The sequence below is a fragment of the Grampus griseus genome (assembly GCF_964374135.1).
Source record: "Grampus griseus genome assembly, chromosome: 10".
Lineage (NCBI taxonomy): Eukaryota > Metazoa > Chordata > Mammalia > Artiodactyla > Delphinidae > Grampus > Grampus griseus.
Window position 1 is genome coordinate 75,549,659 of NC_139004.1, and position 12,200 is coordinate 75,561,858.

The 12,200-nt window shown below is 41.9% G+C and overlaps 1 protein-coding gene across 6 annotated transcripts in view; it reads right to left on the minus strand.

Annotated features, from left to right (window-relative positions):
* FHIT (fragile histidine triad diadenosine triphosphatase) overlaps positions 1-12,200 on the minus strand; it is a 1,455,268-nt gene that overhangs the window by 967,656 nt on the left and 475,412 nt on the right. Inside the window, exon 1 of one of the 6 annotated variants that reach the window (XM_082663610.1) lies at positions 1,346-1,421. The exons of the other annotated variants lie outside the window; for them this stretch is intronic. The gene's annotated coding sequence lies outside the window, so the exon portion shown is untranslated. Of the gene's footprint in view, positions 1-1,345; positions 1,422-12,200 lie in introns of those variants that run through there. 6 annotated transcript variants of the gene reach the window in all.

Below are 12,200 nucleotides of genomic sequence, written 5' to 3' on the forward strand. Positions count from 1 at the left end.
CCTTTCCAATATAAAACTGACCTTCTGAAAGGTGCCCAAGGAGAGGTATCTGGTACCAGGAGGACCTATTACATAGAAGGAGTCCAGTTAAGGGGGTATAACAGAGGCAAAGAAAGTGTCCCAGAAGAAATAACACTTGAGCTGAAATTTATAGGCTGTAGGTACCAGATAAGCAAAGGCCCTGTAATGAAACTGAGTAGAGTGAATATAGGGACTGAATAAAGGCCAGCCTGATTGGAGTGGAGAATCCACAAGGGATGGAGTGATGAAGAAGAGTATTAATGGTGACTATGCAAGGCTTTATGGTCCACATCAAGAATTTTGAGCAATGGGAAGCCATTTTGGGGATTTTAAGCAGGGTGCAGTGGTAGTAGTTGATATGACCATATTTATGCTTTGAAAAAAAATGGATTTGGGTAGAGGGGAGGCGGAATGAGTTCAGGTAGGCCAGTTAGTCTAGAATTTGGATGGTATGGTGCTGGAGGTGATGGAGTAGAGGTGACACATTCTAACAATACTTTGGGACCAACCCAATGTGCCAGATGCATCTCAATGGCCCAAGACAGGTACTAACTATTAATATACTTCCTGGTGCTGTGAAGCTGAGTAAAGATTTTTTTTTTTGGCCACACCGCACGGCTTGCAGGATCTTAGTTCCCCAACCAGGGACTGAACCTGGGCCCAGGCAGTGCAAGCACCAAGTCCTAACTACTGAACCACCAGGGAATTCCCAAGACATTTAGAAGGACCAAACCAAATAGGACCTGAGCACATCTAGACTCCCTCATCCCCAGCAGCAGGGTACCACTATGTGTTCTGAGCCATCATAGCTCTGTATTTGAATTTACAAATTCTGAGAAAGATTCCACAGAAAAACCAATTAAACAGGCAGGGAAGAAAACACCATTGAGTGCTGGAAAGAAAGATGATAACAAGCAGGTCTCAGTGGAAGTCGGTAAAATGTTGAATTTCCATTCTAGTGTCATTAGCACTGTTCCTGATTTGTTTTTTTAAATATTTTGGTTAATCAAAACTATGGGTCAATCAACTGTTCCATAATGACAGCTTCTGTGGTCATAAATCCTTGCTATTGCCTGCAGCTGACATGGTCTCAGTCCACGGGAGAATAAGCAGCAAAAGACTAATGTGTCTCTTCATTTCCCCCAAAGGGAGTTAGGCAATGCATAGTGTAAGAATATAAATTATTCACAATGCTTTCTTGAAGTTTATGATTCATGGTTTGGGAGAAATAATGGACGAAGGGGGGAGGTGGGAAACAGAATCCTGAATGAGAAAATTTCTTTTGAAAATGGAAGGATGAGTTTCTAAGGTAGACCCAACTCACCACACACAGGGCTCCGGGCTTCTCAGCGGTAGCCTCTGGTTCTTTCACAGAATGGTTCACTCACTCCTTACATTTGTTTGGACAATCCTTATTAAACTGTGGTCACCTGAGGAGGGCTCAGTGTCCACCAATCCAGTTTCTCTAGACTTTGGTGAAGGTGGAGAGAGGGAGAGAAAAATGGAGAGGAAGGTTAGAGAGAGGTCAAGTCTAGCTGTGTGACAAAGTACTGAGGGAGTGGAAGGAAACAAGTGTATCATCTGGTGGAGGAGAGAGGACATCTGTTTGGTTTTACTTTTAGGAAATAACAGACATCAGTGTAGTAAAACATATGAAAGTGGATAGGAGCAGTAGGGTTGTTTGTTGGTTGGTTTGTCTGTTTTGATAAAGTTAATTCATATATCAAACCCCACAAAATGGAGGCTGCCCCAATGGCCCAGCCCATGTCATAAATCTAAAGCTAGGTCAGCCCACACTTACAGGAAACACCTGTTAAGGGAACCTAACACACACCAAATCACAATCCTCCAACTCAGCTTTAGAGAGCTCACCTTACCCTAGAAAATAGGACCTGCTCTCCTTGCAAGGAAATCCCTGACCTTCTAGCCCATCATGCCATTTCCGCGTCACTGTTTCCAATCATCTGTAAAACTCGCCCTTGCCCAAAATCTCTCAGGAAGGGTGCTCCACTGCTCTGCACTGTAATCCCCCAATCCATGAATTGTTTTCCCTTGAATAAAGGACATCAAACTTATTACTAAATCATTTTAGTTTTGTCATTTGACAGTTTGTTTATAAATATGGCCTGGATTAGATATATAGCTCTCCTTCACTGTTTCTAAGAAATACAAGTAAAGGGTTTCAGCAATTTTGAAACTCTGCTCTCTTGCCAAACTGGGTTTCCTTGACAGGAAATGCTGAGACTAAATCATGTGCATCTGCTCTTTATAAAGGCTAGAAACACATTTATTGAATCTACCAGATGCAGGCACTGTACTGGGCACTATCAATGGTAGACATAATAGAAAAACCCTCCATGGTCCAGCCTTGGCTTACCTTCCTAGTTTTCTCTCTTGCTACTTCTCCTTCAACACCAAGACCACAGCCATTTTGTTCTGCAATTCACAGAACATTTTGTTCTGCTTCCCCTCTTTATTTATAAACATGTTTCTTTCTGCACTGAAAGCTCTCCCTCATTCATCCAGCTGCACTGAGCCTCCCCACCTACACCTGGCCAATGCCTACATTCTTCCTGTCTCGGTTTGGATGTCACTTCCTCAGAACGCTGTCCAGAATTCCGAGGTGAGTCAGGTGCCCCTACTCTGGGCTCTCAATGGTTTGTCTCAACCTAGTCTAGGTAGCATTCAATGGTAATTAGATGGTGGGAAGCTTTTTGATAGCAGGGACTAAGTCTTTGTCATTCTTGCATCCCCAGGCCCTAGCACCCCATGAGACACAAACAAATTGCCCACTAAATCGCTGATGAATGAATAAAGATATGCAATACTTGATGCCCAACTTCAAGGAACTTTCAGTGTAATTAATAAAGATACAACCTTTTGAAATATAACACAGCACAAGGCATATAAAACAAGTGCCTCTTGTGTAACAAAGCAGGTATTCAGAGGAAGCAAAGATTACTGTTGGCTGGGCTGATGAGCGCAACAGCAGTAAGAACAATTCCATGTTTATAACACAAGCACTGTTAGTTGTTTTCATAAATATCCCTGTACCATGATACTATTATCCCCATTAACAAATGAGGAACCCAAGGTTCAGAGAGGTTAAATGATTTTTCAAAGTTACAAAGCTAGTAACCAGCAAAGCCGGTATTTGAATTCTGAACACAAAACACTGAGAATGAATTGGAAGGTGAGTAGCCCATGGAAAAGGGAAAACATAGATAAAGGCACTTTGGAGCCATGCATATCCTGGGGACTAAAAAGAAAGATCAAGCTGATGGTATGTAGGCATACGGAGGACACCAATGCTAGAAAGTGAGTAACTAGATTGTCAGGGACCCTGTGTGCCAGGCTAAGGAACTTGCATCAGTTTATGGCCACCAAGGAACCACTGGTAGCTTTAGAGTAGAGGAAACATGATTGGAGATGAGTCTTTGAAAGATTTATCAAGCAGTGGGACACAGGCTGGACTGGGAGACAAAAGGGGGGTTTGCAGAGAAGGAAGAAACTCAGAGCTGAGTGCAACTCTTTAAAGGCACTGATCTCTGGGAATGGAGTAGAAAGGATGCATGCAAGCCATCCTGTGAGAGAAGAAACAAACAGCCATTGAGAGCTGAGTTACTGTGGGTCTGAAAGAGAAAGAAACTAAAAGAGACTTAAGAGTATTAAGCCAAAATGACAGGGACACTAATGAGGAAGCCAGACAAAAGAAGTACCATAGAAGGTACTGGTTTGATGAGAAACTTTAACATGCTGAAAAAAGACACTGCAGGGAAAATCTTCAGGGAACAGTTGGAAATGTGGGACCAGAGAACGACCACCGTAAGAAATGCAACTTGGGGGCCATTTGCCTTAAGGTGCAAATGGAAGCAATAGAAAATGTGCCTATGTCTTCAAGGGCTGAGGAATAGAAAAAGGGGGGTGGAAAGTGTGCAACAAATCTTAGTTAACACTCACATTTAGATGGCAGGAATATGAAGATTAACAAGTAAAAGATGTTAAAGAATAAGATCTAAATGCCCAATATGAACCAGGCACTATGCCTGAAACTTTTTATATGTTATTTGATGAGGTCTGTACTATCTTTATCTTATAAACACTCAGGCTAAGGAGTAATGTATCTTGCCCAAGGCCATATAACTGGTTAGTGACATAGGTGGGTTCAAAACTATGTTTATCTGACTTGGGGAGCATCTCACTCATGTCATGCTGCCTCCCTGAACAGGGCCATGGTATGGAAGCCATTGGAGGGGAAGAACGTTCAGGAGTGGACAGGATGAACTCAGGCAAGGGCAATCAGGACTGAGAAGAGGCCACTGAGTTTAGAGACCCACCTCTCAGTGAGAGCTGTGATATAAGACCTAAAATTGAACCTCAATATTATATGCTGTCTTGACATCTGGGGAAAATCAGGATGGCCTCCAATGGCCCAACCACAAGTTCCTCTTCCCATTCTCCTCCTGGGGATTAAAGTCCCCTAGCCAAGCAGCTCTCCTTATCATGTGGACCAGGCACAGCTCCTCTTAACCCTGAATAATGGGGTTCAGTTTCCTGTCAGCCTCTGGAATGATTCAAATAAGCCAATTACATCTTCTTGCAGGAACCAAGGGTCACCCACCCCCTTGATACTGCCTCTCACAGCCTCTGGTTTTTCACTCTGTTCTCAAGTGCAACCATCTTGGGGCTTTGTGTGGTGTGCAGCACCCTCTTCCCCTAGGCTGTGAGCATATGTGACTGATAAACGGCTGTCAATCTCCCCTGTCCAGTGTTGGAGGTTGTGTGTTTGGCCATCCCCACATCCCTAGGGTGGAAATCTCTCCCTCACCAACCGGGTAAAAAGACGGTGATTAAAACAATAGAGGACTCCAAAGTGTTCCCTGTGGACGTTACATGGGTAAAATGCTTCACTTTAACAAGTATTAGCTTCACTACAAGTGAAGAAATCTGAGAAATGAATGAATTTTCTAGTTTTAGACAAGAGGAAACTGAGGGACAGATGGCTTAGATGGCTACCCTGAGTTACACAGTAGTAAATTCTTTCATTTTAATGCTGTGTTCTTCTCCAATATTTTCTTGACAAGCTCCTGTCCAGATGCTGCATAAGAATCACATGTATCCAGAATTTACAGAAAGCTATTATAAGCAATAAGAGAAAGGCAAAAAGCCTAACAGAAAAACAGGAAAAAGATATGAATGGCTAACTCCCAAAAGTAGAAATAGAAATGGACAATAATGGGGAAATGTTCAACCTCATTATTAATCAAAGAAATTCAAACAAAAATCACAATGAACCATTTCTTTGTATCTTTCAGGTTAACGAAGATTAAGAAGATTTACACTATCCAGCATTAGTGATGTTAAAAGGAATTGAAGACTGTCATATGCAGATGGATGAGTAGAAATTAGTACCTTTTTGAAAGACAGAGGAGCAACTCCCATAAAATTGTTAATTATATTTCCATACAATTTAATTTCCAGGATTATATCTCAAAGAAACAACTTGTCAAGTCCATGAAGATGTATGGATGAGGATGTTTGTTCTACTGTTCTTTGCAATACTGAAAACCCAGAAACAATCTTAATGTCCATCAACAGGGCATTGGCTAAATAAATGTGCTTTACTTATAAAATGGATTACTATGCAGTCTTTTTTTTTTTTTTTTTTTTTTTTTTTACGATGCAGTCTTTTAAAACGATGAGGTAGATGCATATTTATCAACATAGAAGGATGATATTAGGTTAAAAAAAAACTAGCTTACAAAACTGCGTGTGGAATATTATACATATAAAATTTTGTATATTTCTATATACATGCATAGTGGGACATGTGGAATGAAATTTACACAATTTAAATATCAAATATATACAACTATCTAATTTTCAGGTGAGTCTTACTCTCTTCTTTAGTTTATCCCAAAGGCACATAACAATAATTGAGGGTGGGGCGGAAAAACTTTCTCATTTTGGGGGAAAAAAATACTTTGAGCAATGAATATTTCCCTTCAAACAGAAAATGTATACTTCAGGAAGAAATTACACAAATCCAACAGCATGTTTTGATTTTGTATTTATATTTGTTTTCCGACAGATAAATGTGAAATCCTGGAAAGAAGGGACTCAACCATGCACTGGGTTTCTCATAGGAAGTACGTATACTAAACTGAGGCTTTTGTGCCCCTAGCCTCCGTGAAAACCTGAAGGAGCCTGGGTTCAGTAGGTGCTGGTCAGCCCCTCTCTGACTGAAAAGGACACCTGAGTGGTGACCAGTGCGATTCCCATTCCGAGTTCTCAGCAGCGGCTAATTTTTTGCCTTTGACCTTGCAAACTATTCACACCTACGCTTTGGTAAGTCCCACTCCTGGAGCTTTCACCTCTTGACAGCAAATGATGGTGTTTCAAAATCCCATTTGTGCCTGTTCGCTGTTAGAAAGTTTTGTGTAAGGCACATGTGACCTACAAAATATATTTCTCAAAACTTAACTCTCTGAGCAATCAGTTACTGATTTATCTCCCAATTCTATCACCCAGAAGAGGGCAAAAGGTGACAAAACAGAGCCCACAGAGAGTTTAATTCAGAAAGACAGACACTTAATTTAGTTATTCTGAAAAATAAGAAAGCCTACTATGTCACTTTAGAAATTTCAAAATAGAGATCTCCGTGTATCCCATTAGGCATCTGTCATGCTCCCAATAATATTACTTGTGACAGCTCTGAGAGAAGCAATATACATGGGCCTCGTAGGTCTTCAAGAATGCACAACTTAATCCATCTGGAAATAGTTGTGTTGTTGACCCTAGGGTTCTTTATATTAGAACAAAGTCAGACACGAACTCTGAGGCGGTTCCGGAATATTATATGAGGGTGAATTATGGGCAGTCACACAACCTAGCATTGTCCTCTAAAGCGTTTTTATGAGGCAGAGCCAAAGGCTGGCAAACCTCTCCTTCACCACAGAGGAAACGGAGGCTAAAAAGAAAAATAAGAAGTTTATGAACTATTAAAAAAATAAAGCTGCAGAGTTAGGGAGTTATGGATTAAGTTCCAATCCACTAATTCTTTTATTCCCTGATTTAGAGGTGGCTGAAAATGTGCGGCCCTCTGGTGGGCGACAGAAACACTCCCATGCACAGGGACCAGAAAGGCAAGGCTGGCACAGTAGGGGGTGGGCCCACTTGGTCGGATGGTAATTCATACGGGAATCTGGAATTCAATAATCTCACATCCCACAGGTAAGGGAAAGATCCACTCCCCAATTTCATTTGGGAGTTCTATTACATCAAGCAATATTCTGTTTGGCCAGACATGCCATTCTTCTCCTGAAAGAAATTAATTTCTTGACTCTTCCAGCTAATGTAATCCCAATTCAGCGCTTAAAGTTTGCTTAAAGTTTTCTCAGGGCGCTACTAGATGAAATAAAGTCTAAAGCACCTCTTGTGGGACCTCACAAGGCACAGATGGAAACAACAGAGGAAAAACAAGTTGAAGAGGGGAAGGTGGGGCTGGGCAGGGGGTGAGGAGATTCGGTGTTCACCTTCCCCTCAAAAGCCACATATGTGATTTGTTACGTGTTCTATAATCTTAACTCTTGGCTGAGCAGGGCTGTTTTATGATTTTCATAGGAAATTTATTTTTAAGCAAGTAAGGCCTCTGAACAGGATAAATAAAAGATTACAAGAAAAAGAAACACAGTGGTTTCTGGTTGTTTAAAAGGCAACTCAACAAGCCTTCACCTGCAAAAGGAAAAGGTCAGGATCAATAAAAGGGCCTTTCCTTTAGAAAGAGATCTGTTTTCAATTTAACACAAATAAACCCTTATGGTGGGCCTTCTGAAGACCAAGGAAACATCAAACTGTATAAAGGATCTGGCCTTGCCAGGAAAATAAAATTTCTCCATTTGAAATCCTCCAACAACGTCAAGACAAAACAGTACAAACCTAACCCCCACCCTACCCGCTTCCTCAGCCCTCTGCCTGACAGCCAGAGGCTGATTACCCTGAAAAACAGAAACAAGTCCTCAAATATAAACATGTTACTACTCATAGGTACAATTTTATACTAAAAGGCTTTTTAGATACATCATCTTAAGTGTGATGTTACAGGGGAATCCCACGTATTAGGAGAGTCTGGCTTGGAAAATACTGCAGGATACTGATGGTCAAACCACCGTACCTTGTTCTTCTAATAGGCCCAGCTGCCTTTGTGAAGTATTGGCTCAGCTACTGTGAAGGGGCACTTTTACTATCTTTTTGAGAGACAGGCAATGAATGACACTTTTTCTCTGCCTCATTTTCCTTCACAAATCTGAATGCTTCCTGCAGTGGTACTGTTGTTCTGAACATCAATACCTTCTACACACACATACACACATCACATACACCACACACATATGCACACACACCATACACACATACACATACCATGCACACATACACAAGCATCATATACCATACACCAACACCACACACATCCCCCCCCCACACACAATTCTAATTAATGAATTCATAAACCTGACAGTCGCCCATTGCTACAACCTCAGTTCTGTCCAATTCCTAGCTCTTACTACTACACCTTCTCCCCTTGTCCCTTTCTCTCAAGAAAGCATATTAGAATGCAAGGGAGTCAGAATCTTAACCGTAAACATGCTCTCAACTGTAAGAAAAAAGTAAGTCATTTTCATCCTTAAGCAATGTAAATATTATTAGAAAAACCATCACTACCCACCAGTGAAATTCAGCATCAAAGTTAGTCTCCTGCCTGGAATGATCTCCCCCCACCCTCCCCCACACACTCTTCTTCAACTGTATAAATCCTACCAGTATCTCAAGGTCCATCTACTTGATAAATGAAAATCCTTCAAACTCCCCTCGCTAGACTCTACCAGAGCTTACAAACTCAAGCTTCCAAGAGCCAGGGGGGTTAATTTGTTTGCTGCAAGCCAATTTTCAGACATATGCATTCACTGCTGAGCAGTGGAGACACGGCAACCAGAGAGCACATACCCCGCCTGAGGGGGCAGAAGCCAGTCAGCCCCACCCACTGCTGCCATATGGGAATGCGGGCCCATGGCCACCAGATCTTCCAATGTGTTAAGAGAAGTCAAAAATCTGCATTTTATGTGAAATATCCCAATTGTAAATGTTGGCTCAATTAAGAAAGTTAAGAGGACAACAACTCTGTGATATGCACTGGACCCGTGAAACCACTAATTTGCAACCTCTGGTCTCTATCAAACATATGAAGCTTAACAATGAATGACACATGTGTAAAGAGGTGTGGTGTACATGTGTCTTAGATCACCAGTTAGAAAGACATAGACAAATTTATGTAATATGTAACCTGAAAATAAAGCAGGGCTTTTTCTAGTTGTCTTCAACTTTATCTTAAGTTTCAAATAATGTAAGAAGGGCCTGAGATATTTATATTTAAAATAGAAGGACATTGGTCAAAAAAGTTCAGGAACACTGAGCCTGATGGTAAGGCACTGGAGGGCAGGGACTATACCCTTACCTCTTTCATTCAGCATGTATCAAGAGTGCTAACTATATAGGTTTTAATGGAACTGATCTGAATATTTTAAGGAACCAGATTCCAGGCAACCATTTCATGCATTAGAAATTTAATTTTGCAAGACTGCCTATATAGTACCAATATATTCCCCGTCAGCAAAGGATCCTGTTCTTCAGCCAGATCTTACCTGCACCTAAATATTTTTACTTTATAATCTTAATAGTTCTAAATTCATCTAACAGAGTAAAGAAAAATGCCTGGCACAAAAAATGCATTCACAGCATATTAGTTAAACTTAAGTAAAAAGAAATAAACAAAAGATGAAACTTCCATGCCTCTTGTCTCTCTGCAGAGTAGAGTGCCCTGTGGCTTGGGCTTCTTTTATCAAAAGCATACCCATACCTTTTTGTCACATAAACTTATTTGGTTTTCCTTGTGTAATGAGGTGAGTATTGTACAAGGTTTCAATGCCTTTTTTTCCAAATCAAATTGTCCCTTAGAGGCTCAAAGTATTAACAAAGTGCTTCGCTGCATGAAAGTGCTGTCTGCATTTGTCTGGCCAATATGATGCTAGCTGGAAAGCCTGATGGGTCTGTAACTGTCACAGGCACAACTGAGCTCCAGGCTTCTTCCACCAGAAAGCGAATTCAACTTCATAAAGAAAGGTGTGGACAGGAAAGCCTTCTAGCAAGATTCCCAGTAACCAGAATATGGACATGAGATCCAAAGACTAATAAAACATGGACTGGGGAGAGGGTATTGATGAAGCAGCAGCCTAAAGAGAGAAGAGGGAGGATTTGTGCCTGTTTTTATAGAAGGGAAAGTAGTGATGGGCCCAGAGAAAAGAGAAAGATTTCCGCTATCACCTGTAGTCCTAGAACAACTCTAGGAATTAGACCACATTACCCCTGCATCTACAGATAATGGAAACAGGCTCAGAAAGGCTAGGTAACTTGTTCACAGTCTTTCCCATCCAGTTACTGGCCTAACTGGAGTTCGGCCAGGTCTTTTTGGCTCTAAAGCTCAAGCCTAGGGACTTCCCTTGTGGCGCAGTGGTTAAAACTCCATGCTCCCATTGCAGGGGGCTGGGGTTCGAGCCCTGGTCAGCGAACTAGATCCCACATGCACGCCACAGCTAAGAGTTCACATGCCACAGCTAAGGTGCCGGCAAGCTGCAACTGCCACAACTAAGACCCGGTGCAACCAAATAAATAAATATAAAATAAAATAAAGCTCAACCTAGTCACTATATAACACCAGCTTCCAACCTAGTCACTATATAACACCAGCTTCCAACCTAGTCACTATATAACACCAGCTTCCAACAAGTCACCAAGACAGTCAACAGCACTCAATTAGTTATGCTGTGAAACTACAGATTGGGGATAGGGTATTGTTCCTTTTTTTAACTTAATTTTGTTAAAGACATAATAGACCAACCATAAAAAACAATCTGCCAAGCTATAGAAAATCAGCCCTGCTGCTAGTAAATGTGTTTTATTCAAACATATATCAAGCGCTTAATATATTTAAGATTCCCCAGATACTAGAGAGATAGAAATTCAAATACACTCAAGATAAGCTCAAAGGTAACCTTTCTTAAAAAAGTGCACAAATGGAAAGCTATTTTCATTGAATGGAATGTTTGTTCACTCAATTGCCAAATATTTATTGAGAAACTACCTGGGTCAGAAATTGTCCCAGGTTCTGAGGATGACAGAGTGACAGAGAAGACAGAGAGGGCCCACGCCTGGAAGAAACTTGCTTTGCTTTAGAATCAGACTAAACAAAGCAAAGGAGACAGAGAGGAAGGAGCCATTTATGGTTTGCAATAAACGCCGTGAAGCAAATACTAGGGTGCTCTGACAGAGAATAAATGGAGGACATCCTTTAGACAGGGAGGACAGGGAGGACCTCCCTGAGGTGATGATGTTCAAATGATAAGTTCTGAAGCAGGAGAGGAAGTCAACCATGTAATGGGTTGAGGAAAGAAAGCGTGTTCCAAGCAGAGGGTTAGGAGTATACAAAGAGCCAGTGAGGACAATGAGCTTAGTTTATTCTGGGAATCAAAAGCAGACCACTGCGAGTAGGTGCAGCAAGCCAGGGCGGACTGGGTACTGTGAGCAGAGGGGGAGACGTGGGTGGGAGCCAGTCAGACCATCATGGGTCTCATACATCACGGGAGTGAGCCTGGATTTTATTCTAAGCTCAATGGAAAGCTGTTGAATGATTTGGTCTTAAACTAGGGACCACTGTGAACAGATGGATGGTTTTATTTTAGCTGATATGTGAAGTGTGCGTGAGAAGGGGACTGGTGTGGAAGTGGGAGACGAGGCTGTAACTGGAAAGATAGCACTTGGATGTTCTGCGGGATGCCTGCCATTCGCCCTCCAGATCTTCCCTTCACCCCTTCCTATCCTGTTGTCTACCTCAGAGGCTGGCTTATATGGATTGCAGCCAAGGGTTCCCTTGCCTTATGACTTCCAGTTGTGTTCAGCCAGTGGGAAGCCCCAGCCAGAGATTAGAGGAAGGGAGGAGAGAGAAGCTGGGAGATTTACTTCCTCAGCTCCCCACCAGCCCAGCCCCCCGGGTTTATCATGGGCTGGTTGTCTCCCTCAACCGAGGCTGCTGGTCCTATCAGGTGGTCTCTCCTACAGCTCTCCCTCAG